This window comes from Mauremys mutica, chromosome 1, assembly GCF_020497125.1.
Source record: "Mauremys mutica isolate MM-2020 ecotype Southern chromosome 1, ASM2049712v1, whole genome shotgun sequence".
Classification (NCBI taxonomy): Eukaryota; Metazoa; Chordata; order Testudines; family Geoemydidae; genus Mauremys; species Mauremys mutica.
The window spans coordinates 119,821,386-119,842,582 of record NC_059072.1 but is presented as its reverse complement, the minus strand read 5'-3'; the positions used below and the strand labels follow the sequence as shown (position 1 = coordinate 119,842,582).

The following is a 21,197-nucleotide window of genomic DNA, read 5'->3' as shown; positions in this document are numbered from 1 at the left end:
GCCGCGTGTAAATCAAGGACCTGAGACAAGGCTACCAAAAAATCAAAGCGGCAAACGGACGCTCCGGAGCCCAGCCCCAGACATGCTGCTTCTACGAGGCACTGCATGCCATTCTCAGTGGGTCTGCCACCACTGCCCCACCAGTGACCGTGGACTCTGAGGATGGGATAGTGTCGAGGGGCAGTTTCTCGGCGATGTTCGCGGATGGGGAAGATGAGGAAGGGTTTGTGGAGGACGAGGCAGGCGACAGCGCTTACAATACTGATTTCCCCGACAGCCAGGATCTCTTCATCACCCTCACAGAGATCCCCTACCAACCCTCCCCGGCCGTTAACCCGGACTCTGAATCAGGGGAAGGATCAGTCGGTAAGTGCTATAAACATATAAACATTTATTTTTTTTAAATCAGGAATAAAAACTATACGAAAAGAAGGTCAATACATATAGCGATCGAAGAGAAATCCTCCTGGGACACTTCCACGAAGCTCTCGTACAGGTACTCGAACAGCCTACGAAGGAGGTTCCTGGGGAGAGGTGCCTTATTAGGTGCTCCGTGGAAGCACACTCTTCCGCGCCAGGCCATCCTGAGGTATAGTGGGAGCATTGCCTCCACCAGCATGGCAGCATAGAGCCCTGGTCTGTGCAGGGATTCACGCAGCATGCGCTCTCTGTCTGTCCTAGTGACCCGCCTCAGGGTGATCTCGCTCGGCGACTGCTGCATCTAATTAGGGGAATTAATGTAATGTTACTATTGTGAATGCTTGACTTTTCCTTTGCATAACAATGACCGTCGTTTAACAGCCACGTGTTGTAGGCTGCAGAGGAAAAGCATACAGGGATCTTTCCCGGGGACAGCCGCGAGGGGCTGGAACAGCGTCAGACTTTATGCTGTCCAGATTGCCTGCAGCAGGAGGCCACTGCTATCCATTAACTGTTAAGCAGCCTAAAGTCTACGGCTTACCAGGCCTGGCTGCTACACGGATTCTGCTGTCCTGCCCCGCTTGTCCGATCTCCAGTGCAAGACCCCAGGCAATGAAAGCAAATGCCGAAAATTCGAACTTGTCCTGAGAGCACATGAGATAGGTGCCCTGTATGGTCTTGTTCACAGAAACTGAGTAGACTGTGTTCAGTGTTCGCAAACATGTATCTTTGCAAGGAAATCACTTCCTTTTTCCCATCACACAGCTGCGGCTGTTTCCCGAACTGCCCCGGCATCCCCCTCACAGAGGCTGGCGCAGATTAGGCGGCGAAAGAAAAAGATTCGGGACGAGATGTTCGCTGAACTGATGGCCTGCTCCAGAGCCGAGGGGGCCCAGCAGAGCCAGTGGAGGGAGACCCTCTCTCAGCAGCAGCACTCACACAGTGAACGGGAGGACAGGTGGCGGCAGGAAGACCAGCAGGCGACTCAAACGCTGCTTGGACTAATGAGGGAGCAAACGGACACGCTCCGGCGCCTTGTGGATGTTCTGCAGGACCGCAGGCAGGAGCAGAGAGCCCCCCTGAACTGTATCTGCAACCGCCCTCCCCCGCCACAAAGTCTTATCCCCCCCTCACCCAAAATCACAAGAAGGAGAGGCGCTAGGGGCCGTGAAAACTGTCACTCCACCCCAGCAGAGCGCTCATGTACCAAACAGCTCTCATTCCCTAAAGTATGAGAATTGCTTCCCTTCCTGGCTCACCCAATCCAAAATCCCAGTTTCATCCCCCAACTGTGTAGTTGAGTATTAAAAATAGTTTGCTGTTCATTACTGTTTCCGTCATGTTTCTTTGCAGAAGACTTTGTGTGAAGGGGAGATAGGGGTTTGTTAATTGCATAGGACAGCCACCATTACCAGGGTACAGACATGGGGGCAGGATCAACAGCAGGTCACACACAGAGTGCAGTCACTAGGCACCCGGGTCACTCTGGGAGGTGTCTGCTGCCCCAGGTCAGTCTGGGAGGTGTATGCTGCCCCAGGGTCCGAACGCCTGGCATCCACAAATGGCAAGGCAGGGTGCCCTTACCATGCCCTTCCACCCTAGCCATGAACCTCTCCGATGCCCTGAGCCCCAGCCAGAGCCATCATCCCCCTACACCTACTCACCCTTCCCACACACCCCTCACCCCTTCCTGCAAACCCACTCCTTCCTGCACACCCTCCTGTAACCGTCCTCCCCCCAGAGACCGCTGTAGGAGCAGGAGCCTGTCAGTCCTCGAGTGTAGAAGCGGTCTGTACATCACTGCACACCGTACCCACCACAGTCTGCGTCCCTGTTTGAACCCTTTAACGCGAATTCGTTAGTAAAGAAAACTTTATTAAAAATGTTCCAATAACTTTATTTTTAAACGTCTGTTGGAAGGGGGGAAACCTGGTGAACGGGGTATGTAACCGCTGAAAAAAGTCAATAGTAACTGAAACAGGGGCAGGTTCAGCTTCTCTGTAAAGAGACTGGACAGTCATAGGTTACCCTGCTCGCTAAGGAACCTAGCTTTCAAAGCCTGCCGGATGCACAGCGCTTCCCGCTGGGCTCTTCTAATCGCACGGCTGTCTGGCTGAGCGTAATCAGCAGCCAGGCGATTTGCCTCAACCTCCCATCCCACCATAAAGGTCTCCCCCTTGCTCTCACAGAGATTGTGGAGCACACAGCAAGCTGCAATAACAATGGGGATATTGGTTTCACTGAGATCCGAGCGAGTCAGTAAGCTCCTCCATCTCCCCTTGAGACATCCGAAAGCACACTCCACCACCATTTTGCACTTGCTCAGCCGGTAGTTGAAGAGCTCCTTGTCACTGTCCAGGGCGCCTGTATAGGGTAGGCTGGGTCCCCGAGGATCACTGTAGGCATCTCCACATCCCCAACAGTTATTTTGTGGTCCGGAAAGTGCAGGCGTCTAAACAGACCAGAGTTCTTGAAAACACGCGCGTCATGAACCTTGTCCGGCCACCCGACATAGATGTTGGTAAAACGTCCCCTATGGTCCACCAGTGCTTGCAGCACCATTGAAACGTAGCCCTTTCTGTTAATGTACTGGCTGGCCTGGTGGGCTGGTCCCAGGATAGGGATGTGAGTGCCATCTATAGCCCCACCGCAGTTTGGGAATCCCATCGCGGCGAAGCCATCTATGACGACCTGGACGTTTCCCAGGGTCACTACCTTTGACAGCAGTAGGTCAACGATTGCGTGGGCTACTTGCATCACAGCAACCCCCACGGTAGATTTGCCCACGCCAAAGTGGTTTGCTACTGACCGGTAGCTGTCTGGCGTTGCAAGTTTCCAGAGGGCTATGGCCACTCGCTTCTGCACACTCAGGGCTGCTCGCATCCGGGTGTCCTGGCGCTTCAGGGCAGGGGCCAGCAAGTCACAGAGTTCAAGGAAAGTGCCCTTACGCATCCTGAAGTTTCACAGCCACTGTGATTCATCCCAGACCTGCAGCACTATGCGGTCCCACCAGTCCGTGCTTGTTTCCCGGGCCCAGAATCGCCGTCCCATAGCATGAACGTGACCCATTGCCACCATGATCTCCGCAGCGCGGGATCCCATGCTTTGTGAGAGGTCTGTGCCACTCTCACACTTCATGTCCTCACCGCGCTGCCGGAGCCTCCTCGCCCGATTTCTCAGCAGCTGACTGTGGAAGAGGTGGACGATAAGGTGCGAGGAGTTGACAACGGCCATAAGTGCAGCGATGATCGCAGCGGGCTCCATGCTCGCAGTGCTGTGGCGTCCGCGCTGTCACTGACCAGAAAACTGCGCAAACAGATTTCCCACCGGCGCTTTCAAGGAGGGAGGGCGGGAGTGACGGTTGAATGACGACAGTTACCCAAAACCACCCTCGACACATTTTTCCCCCAGCAGGCATTGGGGGCTCTACCCAGCATTCCAATGGGCAGCGGGGACTGCGGGAACTGTGGGATAGCTGCCCAGAATGCACCGCTTCCAATGTCGACGCTTGCCCTGTTAGTGTGGACTCACAAAGTCGAATTAGTGTCCTTAGTGTGGATACACAAATTCGACTTCATAAGGTCGAATCCACAAATTCGACCTAAGTTAAATCAAACTACTCTTGTAGTGTAGACATACCCTAAGTATCTTAACACCCCAACTGGCATAAGGAATTATCATCATCCTCATTTTACAGGTGGGGAACTGAAGCACAGAGAGAGAAAAAGATTTGTCCAAGGTCACACTGAAAGCCCATGGTAATTCAGGGAACTGACCCCAAGACATCAGAGCCCCTGGTGATCCCCCTTGCCCCTGGGAAATTTTTCTTTTCACTAGTGATAAATCATTAAAATCCATTTATTCATGTTTGAATATTGTTGATATCATAGCAGAATTTTTGGAAGCCTTCCTAATCCATCGCTAGCTTCAAGCACTCAGCAGTTGACCTCCCAGAGATCTGTCACATGCCATCTTTCTGTCTTCTCATTGGTTGGGAGATGGATAGATGGTCCTGTTATCACCTGCCACCATTACTTCCTTGGGGTTATTTCCATCTCTATATCTGATGTGGCTAAAGTACATACATTTGCACCTGTTTCCACTGGTGATGGGCAAGCCTACAGACTGTTGGAGGCCCAGTTTTGATAAACACCCAGTAGTTTGGATGTTTATCTGAAGCACATCCAAACTGTTAGAACCATTTGAGTCAGCAATATTGGGTAGGGAACTTCACCAGAACTTTCTCTGCATGATAAATATGAAAATATTTTTAAGAAGTAAAGTTGTGCTTTAGTAAAGTAAAGTTTCTAGCACCAGAAAGTAGGTTGTGGCACAAATATAAAAATAATTTAAAGCAGGGCCACCCGGGGAGGGGGCAAGTGGGGCGATTTGCCCCAGGCCCTGGGCTCTGCAGGGGCCCCCATGAGAGTTTTTCGGGGCCTCTGGAGCGGGGTCCTTCACTCACTCTGGGGGCCCTGGAAAACTCTCATGAGGTCGGGGCCCCCGGAGCTTTTTCCGCTCCGGGTTTTCGGCGGTGGGGGGGGCACCATGGGTCTTCGGGGCACTTTGGTGGTGGGTCCTGGAGCGGAAGGACCCCCTGCCGCTGAATTACCATCAAAGCAGGGGCCCGCCTGCTGCCAAAGACCCCAGGCCCCCTGAATCCTCTGGGCGGCCCTGTTTTAAAGACGTAGCTTACTGATTTTTTTTCCAGAGTTTCATTAAATGTTCAGTTTAAGCTAGGGACAAAGATTCCACTGGTTCCTATTTTATCTAGACTGATGTCTGTCCTGACGGAGTTGCACATATATCCTTTTTTCTTAACATATCATGTTAACTGGTATCTTAATCTAAGATGTTAGCTCAAATCTCTCAGCCACCTAATGGCTCTCACATTTCTCCTGTAACATTAGCCCAACAGGGCCAGTATTAAAGAGTCTCAGAAACAGATATTTTTCAATTCTTTTACTGACACTCAGCCTGTATCCTCTTCATGGCTCATCTAGTTCTTCCTCCTTTTTGCTTTGATAACTACTACTCTTAAGAAAACTGAAGTGGTGCATGGCTGTATATTGGCTTGTACTCGCTGAGGTTAGTTGCTGTATTCAGCTCAAAGCTTAGACAACTGGTTTCTTTCCCTGTAGGTTTTCCATAGAGGTACAAGCCAGTGAGCAATTGTCATGGAGTGCTGCTCTCCCATACACCCCCTTATGGCTCTGCATTGCACTCAGCACCCCCTCACGTTCTTTCCGTTAATTATCCAGACTCAGGTTGGTTCAACCTATGTACTACCTTCGTGGAGGCTGATTGATTAAGGTTTTCCACAAAGTGTAACTTACTTCATTAGTTGCCCCAGGCCACCTCACTCTGTGTTCCTGTGAGAGTCCTCATCAGCACCTGCCCTTATTAACGAGACCCCCCCCGGCTGATTTCTGGAGCCGGAGTTCTAATTCACATGGTCACTTTCTCATAACAGAAGTCCCCAGCTCTCCTCCTTGAAGCTGGATTGTAGTTTAGCCAGCTTAGGGCCTTAGCCAGCTTCTTCCTCAGCTGGCCTCTTCTCCCTCCTGCCAATTGATCTGCAGGCAACTTTCACCTGCTTGTATCTGGCCTGCTTTGAGGAAGGAGGCAGTATGAAGGCTGGTCCCTTTCTCCCAGCTCATCCCCAATTGGCTGGGTTAGTGGGGAGCCTTACCGCATTCATTCTACAAGGTTCCTGGCCCGAGGCCATTAAAGACACAGAGATGGAATTTCCTCCAAGCATCATTCATTCCCCAGACCATTTAAAAAAAAAATCAGTATCTCCTAAGCACGTGTGTGTGTGTGTATATATATATCAGGCCTTTCAAAATCTTGTAGGCCGCACTACATGGTGGGAGTAGGCTGACCACTAGGCACTACTACACTTAAGGGGGAAGACTACCTCATCACAGCTCCATTCTGCACTGGCAGGGATGCAGGTGTATGCAAATTAAACTTTGTGATGTCTGACTGGAGACACAGGGGAATACAATTCTATTTCATAAGGTGTAGCTTAAATACATCCCTGAGGCGGAGATGCATAACCTTGTATTACCTCTCCCCCCCACCCATTCACTTTTACAAGGCATTTCTAGAATTGGAGAAAGACTTAACAGTGCAGAACTCTAAGGATGCCCTGAACACTTCAGTTTTGCTGCATCAGTTAAGGCTGCTTCACGATGAGGCTGTGCAGTGACAGTGATTCAACTGTACTGCGGCAGCTCTAAAGTGCTTTAGCAGAGTCTTTCCTCCTGTTTCTTTAGGGCAAAAGGATAAATAAATGCAAATACTAACATTAACATGACATCAAGGTTGAAAAAAAAAAAATCAGCACACACATTCAGGAAATTTAACTGATAACATTTCTACAACCTTGTTGCACATGTATTCTCTACTTCTTTTTCCCCTGTTAAAAATGTATATGCTAGCATATTACTCTATGCTGTTAAATGTATATTATTAAATAAATATACGCTGTGTAAGTTAACCATGTCAGTCCAAGGATATTAAAAAGAGAGAAGGTGGGTGAGGTAATATCTTTTACAAGGACCAACTTCTGGTGGTGCAAGAGACCAGCTTAAATGGACAGTGTTTTGTTAGAATTTTTCCAATCAGCTCTACTTACTAGTCTCCCTTACCATATGTGCTCTGTTAAAATAATAATATGGAATCTTTCACTTCAGGATCTGAAAGTGCTTTACATAGAGTATTAACTCCATTTTACAGATGGGGAAAGAGTGGCTCAAGCAGCTAAAAGTGGTTTGCTCAAGGTTTCATGGCCAGTCAGTGAGATAAGGAACAGAACCCATTATATTATTACATCACCTTTTCCACTGCTACTGAATTCCAAAGTGTGCTTGCCACATGCAGAGGCATCTACATGCAGAGTGGTATGAGATGCTGTGCAGGTTTACTGATCGTACTACCAGCTGATTTATTCCTCTAATCCAGTAATGCTTCCCATGGTCTCTGGTATGTCTTTTGTTTTTCTTTTTTAAAAGTAATTTCTTGGCAATCTTGACAGCTGCTTCTGCTTTGGCTGTAGCGTGGCAGGGATGTGACATGTTCAGGTTCTGCTGATATTACAAACTGTAAATTCCTGACAGACAAATTGAGTTACATTATCCGTAATTACAGTCTCTGGAATTCCACGCCAGGCAAAGCATTCAGTGAGAGAGGCGGCTGTTGTGTGTAAGGGATCTGCTTCCCAGTAACCCAAATAGTAATCAACCATCTCAAGGTTTCTTGACGGCCCACTGTAAACAAATAAATGCCTACTTTCCTTCAAGGTTTGTAGTCAGATATTCCATGCATCACGATCTCCTTTGTTGGCTAACGAGGAATTCATTGCAGACACTGCATTGGCATGCGATTGTGAAGCCCCCTACTTCATTGCTTGTGTACGCTCTACACAGCAAGCCTTGTACAAACACACATCATCATCACCAACATAGTCAGCGTGTATGCTCTTAAACATACCAGGATTCATGTCTTCAAGTAGTGTGATGCTTCTAGCCTAATTGAGAATAGCCTTTGGGAATATTATTGCTTCACTATATTTCTAGTATTCACAAACATTAGCTCTTCTTTCTTGGTTGGTCACCTGTTTTGAGGGTTTTTCATTGGCAGAAACTGCTTATCTGTGACATAAAGAACACCTCTTTGGTTGATGTACTCCAGATTCTGACATAATTTCTTGTATATACGCTGAAGATGTCTTCTGAGTATCTCCGAAGTCATATTGGAAGCAATTTAAGATACAAATTTCTGTGGCCTAAGCTTGTCTGCATGTTTGTGATACCATCTCAGAAGTTCAAACTGGTACATGGAGAACAATGATTATGCTGTGTCACTATTGCAGCAGAGTTTTGTTCTCTTGTAGTAAATACCATGAAGCCAAGTGCTATACACTGGTAGTCTTATAGCGTTATTCCCAATATGCATTCATTAGCTTCATACTGAATGGTCACAGGCTCCCTTACTTGATGTTATTTTATCACCTTGCAGTTTGGATTCCAACTATCACCTAGAAGTTTTGTCAGTCTGTGAAAGGGATTGGTGACTTTGAAAAGATAAGCCCTAACTGAGCAAATCCTTAAAGCCAGTAGTTAAGCATGTGTTTAAGTGCTTTGTTTTGCTGAACAAAGATGGACTTAAGCACATGTTTAAATAATTTGTTGAACCAGGGCCACAGCAAGGATCTTGGACAGATGTTCTTATTATGCTTAACTATATCTTAAACACAATTTTGAGCTTGGGACGTCCAACTCTGTTTAAACCTTCCCAAAATCTGGTTATATTTGCAACTGCTGACCAATACCGGGTGAGATTTTCAAAAGCAAGTAAGTGATTCAAAAGCGTCATTCCCATTGACTTTCAATGGGACATGTATTCCTAAATCACATAGATGCTGTTGCAAATCTCACATGCAGTGTATTATTTTACTCAGTTTGCTCTGTGTGTGTTTGTGTCTGTGTATCTATTGAGTATTTATATCCACAGATATACATATCTATTGAGCAATGCTGTCACTGTCTTGGCTGAGGATTGAAACATAGATCACCAGCAATAAAAACATGAGCTGCTACAGCTTGAGCTAAAGAGACAAGACTCTGTAAGCGGAGGGCTGCAGCAGCTTGCATTCAGTGCAGATTGGCAGAGAGAGAGAGAGAGACCTGGAACACATGCTCACCAGTGGGTTACACTACGAGATCATCATGAACTACACTGACATTTTCAATGAATTGCCTGCATTCAGCTGCTAAGATATTGTCAGCAATACCTTTAATCTGAGTCCTTCGAGCACATCTCTTGCTCCAGAAAAGTCCCAACTGCAAGTACAGCCATCTATATGTAAAAAGGAGTTCAGAAGATAGCCATATAACTGTTTTCCTTAATCAAGTTTAACCCGCCAAAAATCTTTGGCATCTAAATCTAAAAAGAGACTTTGGCTTTGTGATTCTTGCTAAAAATCTCTTCCTGGTATAGGAACAATTGAAACTTTGAGTTATGAAGGATCAAAACGTATGGGTTGTTTGCCTGGTTTCTTTAAACTAATTTAGTCTTTTGAGAGAAACTCTCTTTAAAAAGAATCCCATTCTACAAAATTGTAAATCCGTATTTCCAGGTCCTTCTTTAAAATGAACCTTTACTTTATTTGATTGTTGTACTAGCTTCACCTCAGAGTTGATTTTCAATTTATATTCTCTAGGCAGACTTCTGAAGCTTTTAAAAACAACCCCCGTATTGATCCAATTATTTGTTTCTTTGTTAGAGGCATTTGGCTGGAACTGTCAATAGCACTGTACATTATATTGTTCACCATTTGCAAAAGTCTCAGCTTTTCTTTTGATTGGGCTAATAGCCAAGGTACCTGTGCAGTGCCAATTATGTTAAAACCAAATTTGTGAAGACTGCCCTCATAGGAGCATGCCCATGTGCATTTTCCCCTGAGAGTACACAGATGTGACTTAGTAGAATTTTAGCCTGGGGTTACCCTACAGCAGTGTTGTTTGATTTATCTCGCACAACATTGTAGTAATCCTTAAAGTCTGACAGACAGTAATTCTACCTGCGGTGTAGCTACTGGAGGTATAAACCAGTTCATAAAAATCTATTAATCTAAGCCCAGAAGGAAGCATTATGATTATCTAGTCAACCTCCTGCATAACACAGTCCAAAGAACCCCATCCAGTGATTTCTACATCAAACCCAGAAAAGTTCTGCATATCTTTTAGAAGATAGCGACTAGGACTAGACTGCAAGATGAGCGTCACGCTGTCTGGAGTGGCTCATGACCATGACTGCCAACCTCAGGGCAGACTGTCAAAAATCTGCATCCGATGCAGATTTTGAAGTGCATCCGATGAAGTAGGTATTCACCCATGAAAGCTCATGCTCCAATATGTCTGTTAGTCTATACGGTGCCACAGGACTCTTTGCTGCTTTTAAAAACAGGGCAGACACCCCAAAGTGGTAGTGGGTTCTATAATTAGATTTTATCAAACCAGTAACAAATGTGAACTCCTGGATTACTATACCAGTCTTACCAGGGTGTCACAGACAGTCCCCTTAGACTCTCCAGTCTATCTTGCCACCCAGACAAACCAAACTTAATAATAAATGTCACTTACACACACAAATATCACATCACAGTCAGGTTGCTTCCAGTCCCAAGAGACCAGTCACTTAACCCAGATCAATTGGTACGCTAGATCCACCTACACCAAAGACAATTCCTGTAGCCAGTCCTGTAATAAACTATGTAAAAGGTTATTAACTAGGAAAAAGGAACAAGAAGAGAGTTATTTATAGGTTAAAAGCAGGCAAATGTATACACACCAATGAGTTACCATCTACATCCTAAGAGTGACTGTTGTAGTGATCTATCTGTTCAAAGTGTCTTTCTGGATAGACCCAGGAGGCAACCCCTGGGGATCTCTAGCTTCAGTTTAGAGTCTCTGGTCCTTCAGAGTTCAAACTGCCAAAAAAAAAAAAAATGCAGTTTCTTCTTGTCAGGGATTTTTTAATCCCTTGCCCCCAGTGTTCAAGATGATGGAATGAGTTCATATGTGCATCTCTTCTTTGTGTGTGTGCGTGCACGTGAGAGAATAAACAAACTCTTTTGTCCTCTGATTTTCCACAATGGTTTTTTGGGTGTCGATGGGCCTTCTTTTGTTGGGCAGGAGGAGATACTAGTTTGCCACAGGAGGTATTTCACACTTGGTAATGATTCTCTCCTGACTGTGGGGGTTCACAGTTTCAGAGCAAACATTTAATATTACTTTACAACATAGGATGCAGATATTATAAGTGAGATTAATACATGCAGCAATGTATAAGCATTTCAGAGAGTCTAAACACATTCTTATAAGACTAAAACCTATTTTGAGCAAAAATAGCATATAGGTGACTTGGTCTGGTCTCCAGCTACAGGGTTGTCAGTTTTTAGCTAATGCCTGCAGCCTAGGCAAGAGCTGGCATCAGGCCTGCCGGCATCACATTGAGAATCCATGACATGGCTAGCTCAAGTTGTTCCTTTGGTTAATTACCCTCACGGGTAAAAATTTGAGCCTTATTTCTAATCGGAATTTTTCTATCTTCAGCTTCCAACCCTTGGATCTCATTTTGCCTTTTACTGCTAGATTGAAAAGCTGTCTACTGTCATAAATCTCTTCTCCATCTATGTCCTTCTAAACTGTGATCATCACCTTTTAACCTTGTCGTCAAAAAATCTAAGAGTTACGTTAGCCCCCTGCCCCCTTAGCTCCCACAGCAGCTGGGCGTTCATGTTCAGTTGTTACCTAGCATTACCCCAAGTCCTCTTCAGAGTCATTACTTTACCGGACACAGTCCCTATGTCATAAATGTGACCTACCTCTTTGTTACTAGATATGACATTGAATTTGGCTGTGTTAAAACACCTGTTGTTCAAATGAGCCCAGCAATCCAGGTCTGTCTGTATGAATGACTTGTCCCCAACATTATTTATCACTCCACCAAATTCTGTGTTATCTGCTAACTTTATGAGATCATTGACAAAGATATTGAATAACACCAAGCTGAGAACAGATTCCAATTAGGATCCCTCTAAAAACAAGACCACTGGATGGAGATTCCTCATTGACAATTAATGTTTAGGATCAGTTAAGCAGTTTCTAATCTATTTAACATGGTCTATATTGATTTTGAATAGAGCTTTTTTTTAAGAAGTCAGAATGTCATCCGGACTACATCTAATGCCTTACAGAAGTCTATTATGTCAACACAGTTACTGTTATCAAACTTGTGATTTCATGTATTGCTGTAATGCCTAGGATAATGCAGTAATGCCCCAGTCATAGACCTGCTCGATGCTGTGCAAACAGAACAGAGAGACAATCCCTACCCCAAAATTATGTTACCATCTTTTAATTCTTTACTGACTGTTTCCTATATCAGTGTTTCCAAGATTTTGCTTGGAATCAATATCAGGCTAACCATCTGATAGTTACCCAGGGCATCCCATTTACCTAGTTTGAAATATTGGCACAATGTTATTTATTTTCTAGTCTGCTAGAATTTTCATATTGTTCCAAAATGTGTTAGAAGTCAGCATGAATGGTTCAAAGAGCTCCCTGCCAATTCTTTTCATGCTTTTGGATACAAGTTATCCAGTTCAGAAAACTGAAATGTTCAACTTTAATAGTTGCTCTTTAACATCCTCCCTAGTTACTAACTGAATAGGAAGTATTTTCTTATCAATGTAAGAAGAATATATCTGCTTTTTTCTAAATATAGAACAAACATTTACTGAACACTTCTGCTTTTCTGCATTATGATTGGTGATTTTACCCTCCTTTGTAGTATTGCACCTGTACAATTACTAGAATTTCATTTGTTTGATATATTTATATAATTCCTTCTTAACGCCTCCTCTACTTGAATTGGTGATGTCATATGCTCAGCTAAAATGTCACAACCAACATCTGCTGGTCCAAAAGCTACCATAAGTTGATAAATTTGGTGATTATTAGAGGCTAAAACATTGTTCGACAGGTCCTCTCTCATTTACAATGGACAACTTTACTGCAATCAAAGGGACTGCACCAGAATAACAGATGAGAATTTTAACCTAAATATATTGCTATCAATTGATTTATGTAGGATATCAGGTTTCAGTCATCTCTCTGAACATAAGATATCACCACTGCATGTTTCACATCACAATCTTTGTCCCCCTTCTTAATTACTGCCTTAGGCCTCAATCTTGCCAAGACATGCATACATGCTTAACTTTACATGCTTTGAGTAGTCCCGTTGACTTCAGTGGAATTTCCTACAGTGACTAGAGTTAATCATGTACTCAAGTCTTGGTGGGATTGGGGGTCTTAAATTATTAAACATCCAAGCACAGTGAGGGGAGAGGGGGAAAGTTAGGGCCAGATTCACAAGTATTCAGGCACTTAGATGTCTCTTCAGGCACCAGAATCCACCAGTTAGGCGTCTTTGACATTCTCAAAACCACCACTCAGCTGCTTCCTAAACCTGCTGGCACCTAAACTTTTGCCAATGGGCATGCACAAAGCTGCCTAAGTGCTGACACTGCCCCCACAGCTAATGAGCAGCTCAGAGCCTTTGGCTAAGACCTGATGGCTGCCAAAGGACAACCAGGGGTGAGTAAAGTCAAGAGTGAGTGACTGTCCCCCATCCTTGTGGTCAGAGCACTTGGGATTATCGAGAGCCTGGTCTGGGGACTTGAACCGAGGTCTCCCACATCCCAGCTGAGTGCCCTAACCACCAGAGCATTGGTTGTAATAGAGTATGGTACTCTCGCTTGTTTTTCCACAAGAAAGGTCTGGGAATTTGGCTACTAGGGCATGGGCAACCTAAGCCAGGTCAGTGGTTTAGATGCCTGCCTCAGAAGAGAGTTCATAGTTGAGAATCCCAACCAAAGGGAAGTGCTTATCTCTGGCCCATCAGTCAGGCACCTAGGGACCCAGATCAATGGGAGTTAAGTTCCTAAATTCCTTTAAGGGTGGGGGCTCAGGCTCAATACTCTGCTCTGTATTTCACTCCTGGCTAGCTTAGCTCAACCTGCTGACTTCTTTAGGCACCTAATTCTCCCCATGCATTGCACAAGGAGCCTGAACACCTAACTTAGGCCTGAGGATTCCACTGGGTGACAGGGTACCTAAGGCCTAGGTTTGTACCCAAAGTGCATTGTCAAGTCCAACAAACACTATCAGTTTAAGCCAAGATTTTCAAAAATAGATGCCTACCGTTAAGCTCTGAAATCCATATTTAGTCACCTATATAAATTGCTTAATTTTCTAAAGCAGAGAGCCCACAAATGCCCACTGATTTCAGATACCCCTTAAACAAAAGTCTTGGCTCAAATATTTACAGGTAACAGAGGATCATCAGTCATGGATTTAAATTAGATACACAAGAAAACATAAGCAAGACCACTGAATAGACACAGGAAAATATAAAGATAATACATTGAATTCAAACAGTGATCAATACAGCATATATGCACCTGCTACATCATCTTCAGTGGCAAAGACTATAAACGTATATGCTTTATAATAAGTTCATATAGGATGATCTAGTTTACATGATTTGAACTGGGGGTCAGGGCACTCACCATCATTGGACTGGGCTCTAAATCTTTAAAAGTGCTTAAAACAGTTAATTTCCATCCTCATTTGAGGCCTGTTCTAAGAATCTTTGGAAATATTTTTAAATGCTTTGTATATATTTCTATGGACAAATCACAAATGAATAATTTTCTGTATGCAGGGAAATGTTCTTGTAGTCCATTTCCCCTCATCCCCAATATCTAAGATTACTTGATTTAAAAAATAATGAAAGGGTTTTTGTCTAATTTAAGGGAAGCACTGATCTCTGGACATTTACATTTCATATTGTGTATGCATAATTTGAAAAGTACTTTATAGTGTGTGATTGTTCTTTTTGGGCTTCGTCCAAATTCAATGGGAGTTTTGCCATTGGGAACTAATTAATGAATGTTCCTGAGCACCCACAACTCCCACTGATGTCAGTGGGAATTACAGGTGCTCAACATATCTCAGGATTGAGCCTTAAATGCATATTGACATCAAGATCATATGACAATTTATATTATGTGTATGTTTACATTTTAGGCCAGTACTTATGCATGTGCATAAATGTATACCCATGCATAGTTCCATGGAAGTCATGGGACTACTTATGCATTTAAAATTAAAACACCTGCATAAGAGTTTGTAGGTTCAAGGTCCTTAGAGTCTTCAGGACAAGGGGGATGATATCCCCTTGTGTATACGTACAACTTACTTCAGTGTGGGAGCTACCACAAAGAAATATTTATGAAGACCATTGGTCTGGGTTCAAATGATTTGAAGTCCATTTCCACACTAGATTCATATAATAAGTTTATAATTCTGCTTTTTATACCTACATTATTTTTAAATGGTCTTACAACGAACCACAGAATCCATTTTTATTGGCTTAAGTGAGTAAGTTTTCAGCTGAGAGTTAAAATTGAAGGGGGAAAATCAATATGAGCATCTATGTAATTGAAAACTGGTGGGTGATAATTCTGCACTAAAAACACAATTATAAGAACAGAGACAAAACATTGGTGGGGGGGAAGAAGAGATTTAAGATATGATCCCAATTAAATATCAACTATTATTTCCATATTGAAAACTTTGATTTCTTTTTCATATATTGAGTATTCTCCCTCCCTCCCCCCACACACACTTTCCCTCTAACAAATGTTAAAGGAGAGAATAAATGGAACTGTGCAAAAATAGAGTAAAACAGATTCAGGTAGAATCAATCAAGTGTATCTGTAGCTGGTAATTTATTCCTAACATCACTGAAGATCTCCAAATATGTGCGTATTCAGACCTAGCTCGACTTTCTTTGCATCTTTCTTCATTTTTTCCCTTTTTAAAATTCTGGGAGCGAAAGGTTGTTTCTCGAGAGGTCACAAACATGAAAAACCAATAGGACTGGTTTAAAACCAAGCTCCTCCAAATAGCTTAGTAAATGTACATGTATCCCAAGCCTTTCACAACCCTGCTAAACCCAATCTTGGATTTCTCTGGAGTTGAGTCATGGGGGAGGAGGGCTTCATTGCCAAGACACAAACAAAACACATTTCAGCTATGACCCAAGACATATTTCAGGCCCACTCCTTAGAGGTAATAGGCTAATGACTAACTCATTTTACTCTCAAACCTTCACATTTAAAAATGTACAGAAGAGGAGAACTATTTTAGAAAGACACTCCCATGTACAATGGTTTAGGCCTAATATTTAACTTTAAAAAAAGCAAACTAACAAACCCTAGTTTCATTAAACCCAACAGTAAAGAGACCCCCAAGTTCTCCCTCTTAAGAGGAAAATTACATAACCAAGATAGTAGCCATCACATAAGCAGAAGGTGACCTCATGCATAAATGTAAACTGAGAGCCACGATCGGCCGAACCTCCAGACGTGGCAGGTAAACAAACCGGCCTGGCCCGCCAGGGGCTTTCCCTGCACAAGCGACAAAACAACTTTGGGAACCACTGCTCTAGAGATATGCATTGCATTCACTTCCATACAACCCTTGCTCTCTAACTTATTGGTTTACCTTTAGTAGCCATGAAGAAAAAGCACACACTGATTCTCCCAGGAACAGTGATGTGGGTCTGTGATAGAGCAGCTGCCTATAAGCAAAAGGAAATGGGAAGATAGCTGGGTGGACTAATTGGAAGGTTTATTTCACCTGCAGCCTCTCTGAGCTCTGCCTGTAATCATAAAAGCTTCTCTTTAAGAACTCAGGGTGAGATTAGAACTAGCAATGGTTTTGACTTGAAAGGTATTCTTCAGAGGCTTTTTCTTAAGTAGTTGAGGGATTTATCTATGGGATAGTACTTTTATCTTATGTGACTTGTGATACTTCTGTTGCATGGAAAAAATTTCAGCATAGAATGGTCATAGCTTTGGATCTGCCTAACTTGCCTATGTTCAAGAGCCAGGGGTCTTCAATCTTCCCCTGGAGCATTTTCCCCTACATGTGTTCTGGCTTGGGCATTTGCTACTAACAAGCCAGCATTTGGCCCATAAAAATGTTGCTTGGAAATTTCAAAACGTGTTAGGGAAAGTCTCTTGAACACATGTAAAACTGGACTGTGAGACTGGATTGGTCAATTGGTATGAAATGCAACAAGGAAACAAACCATATCAAATGTGAGGAGGACCATATCCTGCTATACGTACTCATGCAAGCAGGTCCTTGTGACTTCAGTGGGACTAGTTGTGTAAGGAGGGAAGAATATTTTGCACTCAGAGAGCTTGAGAATAATATCTAGCTGCTAAGGAGCACTTTTCATTTGTAGGTGTCAAGGTGCTTTACAGAAGAAGTCAGTTTCATCATACCTATTTTACAGATAGGGAAACTGAGGCATAGAGAGGCGAAGTAGCATGCAGTGCATAATCCAGCAGACCAAGAATAGAACCCAGATCATCCAACTCCCAGTACTCACCATGGTACTACATTTCCTTCTTTTAGCACCTCATTCCATGAAGGCTAGATTGTAGAACACTTTCTCAAGTGAGTCCCATTAACAGCAGCAGGACTACTTGAATGAGTAAGTGCTACCTATGTGTGAAATGGTTCCACTGGGACTACTTAACAGGACTATGGATGGCAGAATCTGGCCCATATAGCCAGATTCTGCATTGTATAGAAGTGAGTATGCATTATTCTCGCCTTTTTACACATTCCCAGACCTGTGCCCTGTCCACTGAACCATAATTTAGTCCATGTTTGGATTTTTAAAATGTCTTTCAGTTTCATTAATTTAAGTGGTTAGTAGTCAAGCAAGTAAACAAGCAAAACCTAACTATGCAGCTTGTAACCAGACAGTGTTCCTTTTAAAACAATGTGACTATACCTGAAATACTTAAGGGCTAGATTATGTTCATGTCTCATTCACCTACAAAGGGAAGTAAAGCATACCTGAGTCTTGTGTCTGTGTGGAGCACGGTCACTCCTCTCTGGCTAGGCCCCTTTCTAATAAGTAGGCAGAGGTATGTAGGGAATCAGCAGATCCTTGGCTTTAAACACACGTCTCACCAGCTACTGGAGCCACAGTGGGGGACTCTTCACCAATATGAAGGCAATTTCTATTTTAAAATTCAAAACAATTAAATCTAGTAACTAACAAGTTCACCACTGGAACAATTTACCAAGAGTAACGGTGGATTTTGCCTTCTTTGACAATTTTTATATCAAGATTGGATGTCTGTCTAAAATCGATGTTCCAGTTCAAGGAGGAATTAATTCAGGGAAATCCTATGGCCGGTGGAGGTCAGACTAGATGATCAGAGTGGTACTTTCTGGCTTTATAATCTATGAATCTCTTCACTGTCCATCTGATTAACCTGGACTGCCAGAGCAGTAAGCACTCAAAAGTCAGCTTGTCTGGAGAGATGGTACAACATTTTAACACACTCGGTGCAGGAACAAGGCACAGCATGGCTCTGCTCAGGCTTCCACAGACATTCCCTTCACCCTGGGCATGCTCAGAGGCTTAACACAAGTGTTTGCGTAGTAACTCCCATCCTCCTGTTACATTGGCTCAGTCGCCTAGTCATGCCTATGCTGGTAACATGATACCTCTCCTTATGTGGACCTACAACATTATAGAAAAGGCAGGAAAGTTAAGTCTCAGAAACTAAAATACTCTGAAGCCATTGTGTTGCAACTAATACAAATTAAAAAGCTAATTTCACTTTTAATAGTGATCTTTTCAGTAATATTCAATCTGACAATAGTCTCCAGTAATGGAAAGGCACAGATTTCCCCAAGTGACTGAAAAAGACTTCAAAGAATCTATAATTAAAATCATATTTTAAAATACTGAACTCCATTAGAGAGACTATTTTCTTCATATAGTACCTAGGAACATATTCAGCTATGTTGATATTGTCGTTGTCTTATTTAATGACCCTCATCGCTGTGGGCTGGATTGTGCCTTTAGGCTCAGCCCTGGTAGTTGTACTATCCCCGGAGAAGCCACAGCAAAGAAATGTCCGACGCAGAGTCACAATATGTCTCATGCTCCAAAAGGCACATGAAAATGGTGCAGCTTACTCCCCCACTCCTGGCCAGCTGGCTCCAGTTGTCAATACGCTGTCAGGGCAGACCCCTTTCATGTGGGAAGGAAGTGCCAAGACTATAGTATCTGCTTTCCCTACTGCACCCAGACCCCGGATCTTGGAAGGTCCCATGCAGCTGGTCAGGGTCTGGGGAATTATTTCTTCTTATCCCCATTAGTAGGGCTAGATCACAATCTCTCCCTTCATGAAAACAATCTACTGGTGTCATTACATCAAATTCCCTATTGATGCACCTGACAAAGTCACATATGGATGAAGGGCAGGGTATAGCCAGTGTTCGTTTGTACCTTTCATATCTATTGTCTGATCCTCTAAACTCTTCAGACCAGAGAATCTATGTCTCAGCCTGAGATTGTGAAGTAGTGTAAATTCAACAGTGCTGTATAGGTTACCACTAATAAACTTCCATTGATTTCACTGGGAGTTATGTGTGGGTCAGAGCCTCAGGGCTGAGCCCTTATTAAAGATCTAAGGGCTAAAAATTGGGGCTGTAGACAGGAAAAAAACTGAATATTTGAGGATGCTTGTGGACACATTGTAACTACTTACATGACCTAAATTGCACATGTGCTAAAGCCTTTGCAGAACTGGGGCTTGTATTTGGGTACAAATCATAGAAATGTAGGGCTGTGTGGTGCGGCTTGGCCGCGGTGTGTCCCTCAGCAGGGCTGTGGAGTATCCCACTGCCTCGCTCTAGTCCGCCGGTAGTCCGGGCTCTGCGGCAGTGTGGGACGGCCAGCACCCGGTCAGGGGCTCAGACCTTTAAACAGGGGGCTGTGCCAATAGTTCCGATAGCCGCCCAGGCCCTAGATCAGGGTGGGGCAGCAAACAAACAGTCAGAGACCCAGGCCTTTAGGCAGGGGCTGAGTCAGTAGCTCAAAGCAGTCCCGGCCCTAGGTTAGGGCGGGGCAGCAAACAAGCAGTCAGAGACTCAGGCCTTTCAGCAGGAGCTGAGTCAGTAGTTCCATAGCAAGAGGTCCTAGCCTCTCCAGGCCAGGGAGAAGGGGGAGTCTGCCACCCAGGAGTGGGTGGCAGGGGGGGATGCAGGCCCTCCCACTCCACTGCGTCCCAGCCCGGGGCCCTAGCAGTAGCAAAGACTCGCTGCTGTCAGTGGGGATCCAGGCCGCAACACACTGACATAGGTTCAGGCAGTGCTGCAGCCAGACTGGGGTCGGCTGCCCCCAGGCTACTTCCACACTCCCCCTTGTAGGGTACCTGAGTCGTCGTAGCGTCGCCGGTGGTCTCAAACACCATTGGTTCCTCTGGGTAAGTAGCGGATGGTAGGCTCGGCTCCTCCTCGGGGTAGCGAGCAAGCGGCAGGCTCGGACAGTCCTCCTCTGGGTAACGAGCGAGGAGTAGGCTTGGCCGGCCCGGTGCGACCTCAGGCCGGCCACGGCCTTCTGCTGTCTCCCCCGAGGGAGCTCGGCCGCAGACGTCTGGTCTCTGCGGCGGCTGGGTCTCAACTGAGCTCTGCAGGTGAGCTTTTATACTTCCAGGTCTGTGCCGTGACCTCTGAGGGGCAGGCGCAGGACCCAGTGGCTCCGCCCACGTTGGTGTCAGGGGAGGTTCGTCCCTCAGCGGGGCTGTGGGGTATCCCACCGCCTCACTACAGGCTGGAAGGGACCTGGTGAAGTCACCATGTCTATCCCCCTGCACTGAGGCAGGACCAAGTAAACCTAGACCGGGGTAGGCAAGCTGATTTGCAGTGGCACTCACACTGCCCGGGTCCTGGCCACCAGTCCGGGGGGCTCTGCATTTTAATTTAGTTTTAAATGAAGCTTCTTAAACATTTTAAAAATCTTATTTACTTTACATACAACAATAGTTTAGTTATATATTATAGACTTATAGAAAGAGACCTTCAAAAAACACTAAAATGTATGACTGGCACATGAAACCTTAAATTAGAGTGAATAAATGAAGACTTGGGACACCACTTCTGAAAGGTTGCCGACCCCTGACCTAGACCATCCCTGACAGGTATTTTCCAACTTGTTTTTAAAAGCTTACAGAGATGGGGACTCCACAACCTCCTGGGAAGCTTATTCCAGAGTGTAATTACCCTCATAGTGTTCCCTAATATCTAACCTAAATC

The 21,197-nt window shown here is 44.5% G+C and overlaps 1 protein-coding gene across 1 annotated transcript in view; it reads right to left on the bottom strand.

The window, feature by feature from the left end:
* The window catches only part of SOX5 (SRY-box transcription factor 5), a 918,538-nt gene extending 900,090 nt beyond the window's left edge, over positions 1-18,448 (bottom strand). Inside the window, exons 1-3 of the mRNA XM_044993181.1 lie at positions 17,940-18,448; positions 10,572-10,698; positions 9,221-9,285 (exon numbers count right to left, since the gene is read on the bottom strand). The gene's annotated coding sequence lies outside the window, so the exon portion shown is untranslated. The remainder of the gene's footprint in view (positions 1-9,220; positions 9,286-10,571; positions 10,699-17,939) is intronic.
* Positions 18,449-21,197: the final 2,749 nt, after the last annotated feature.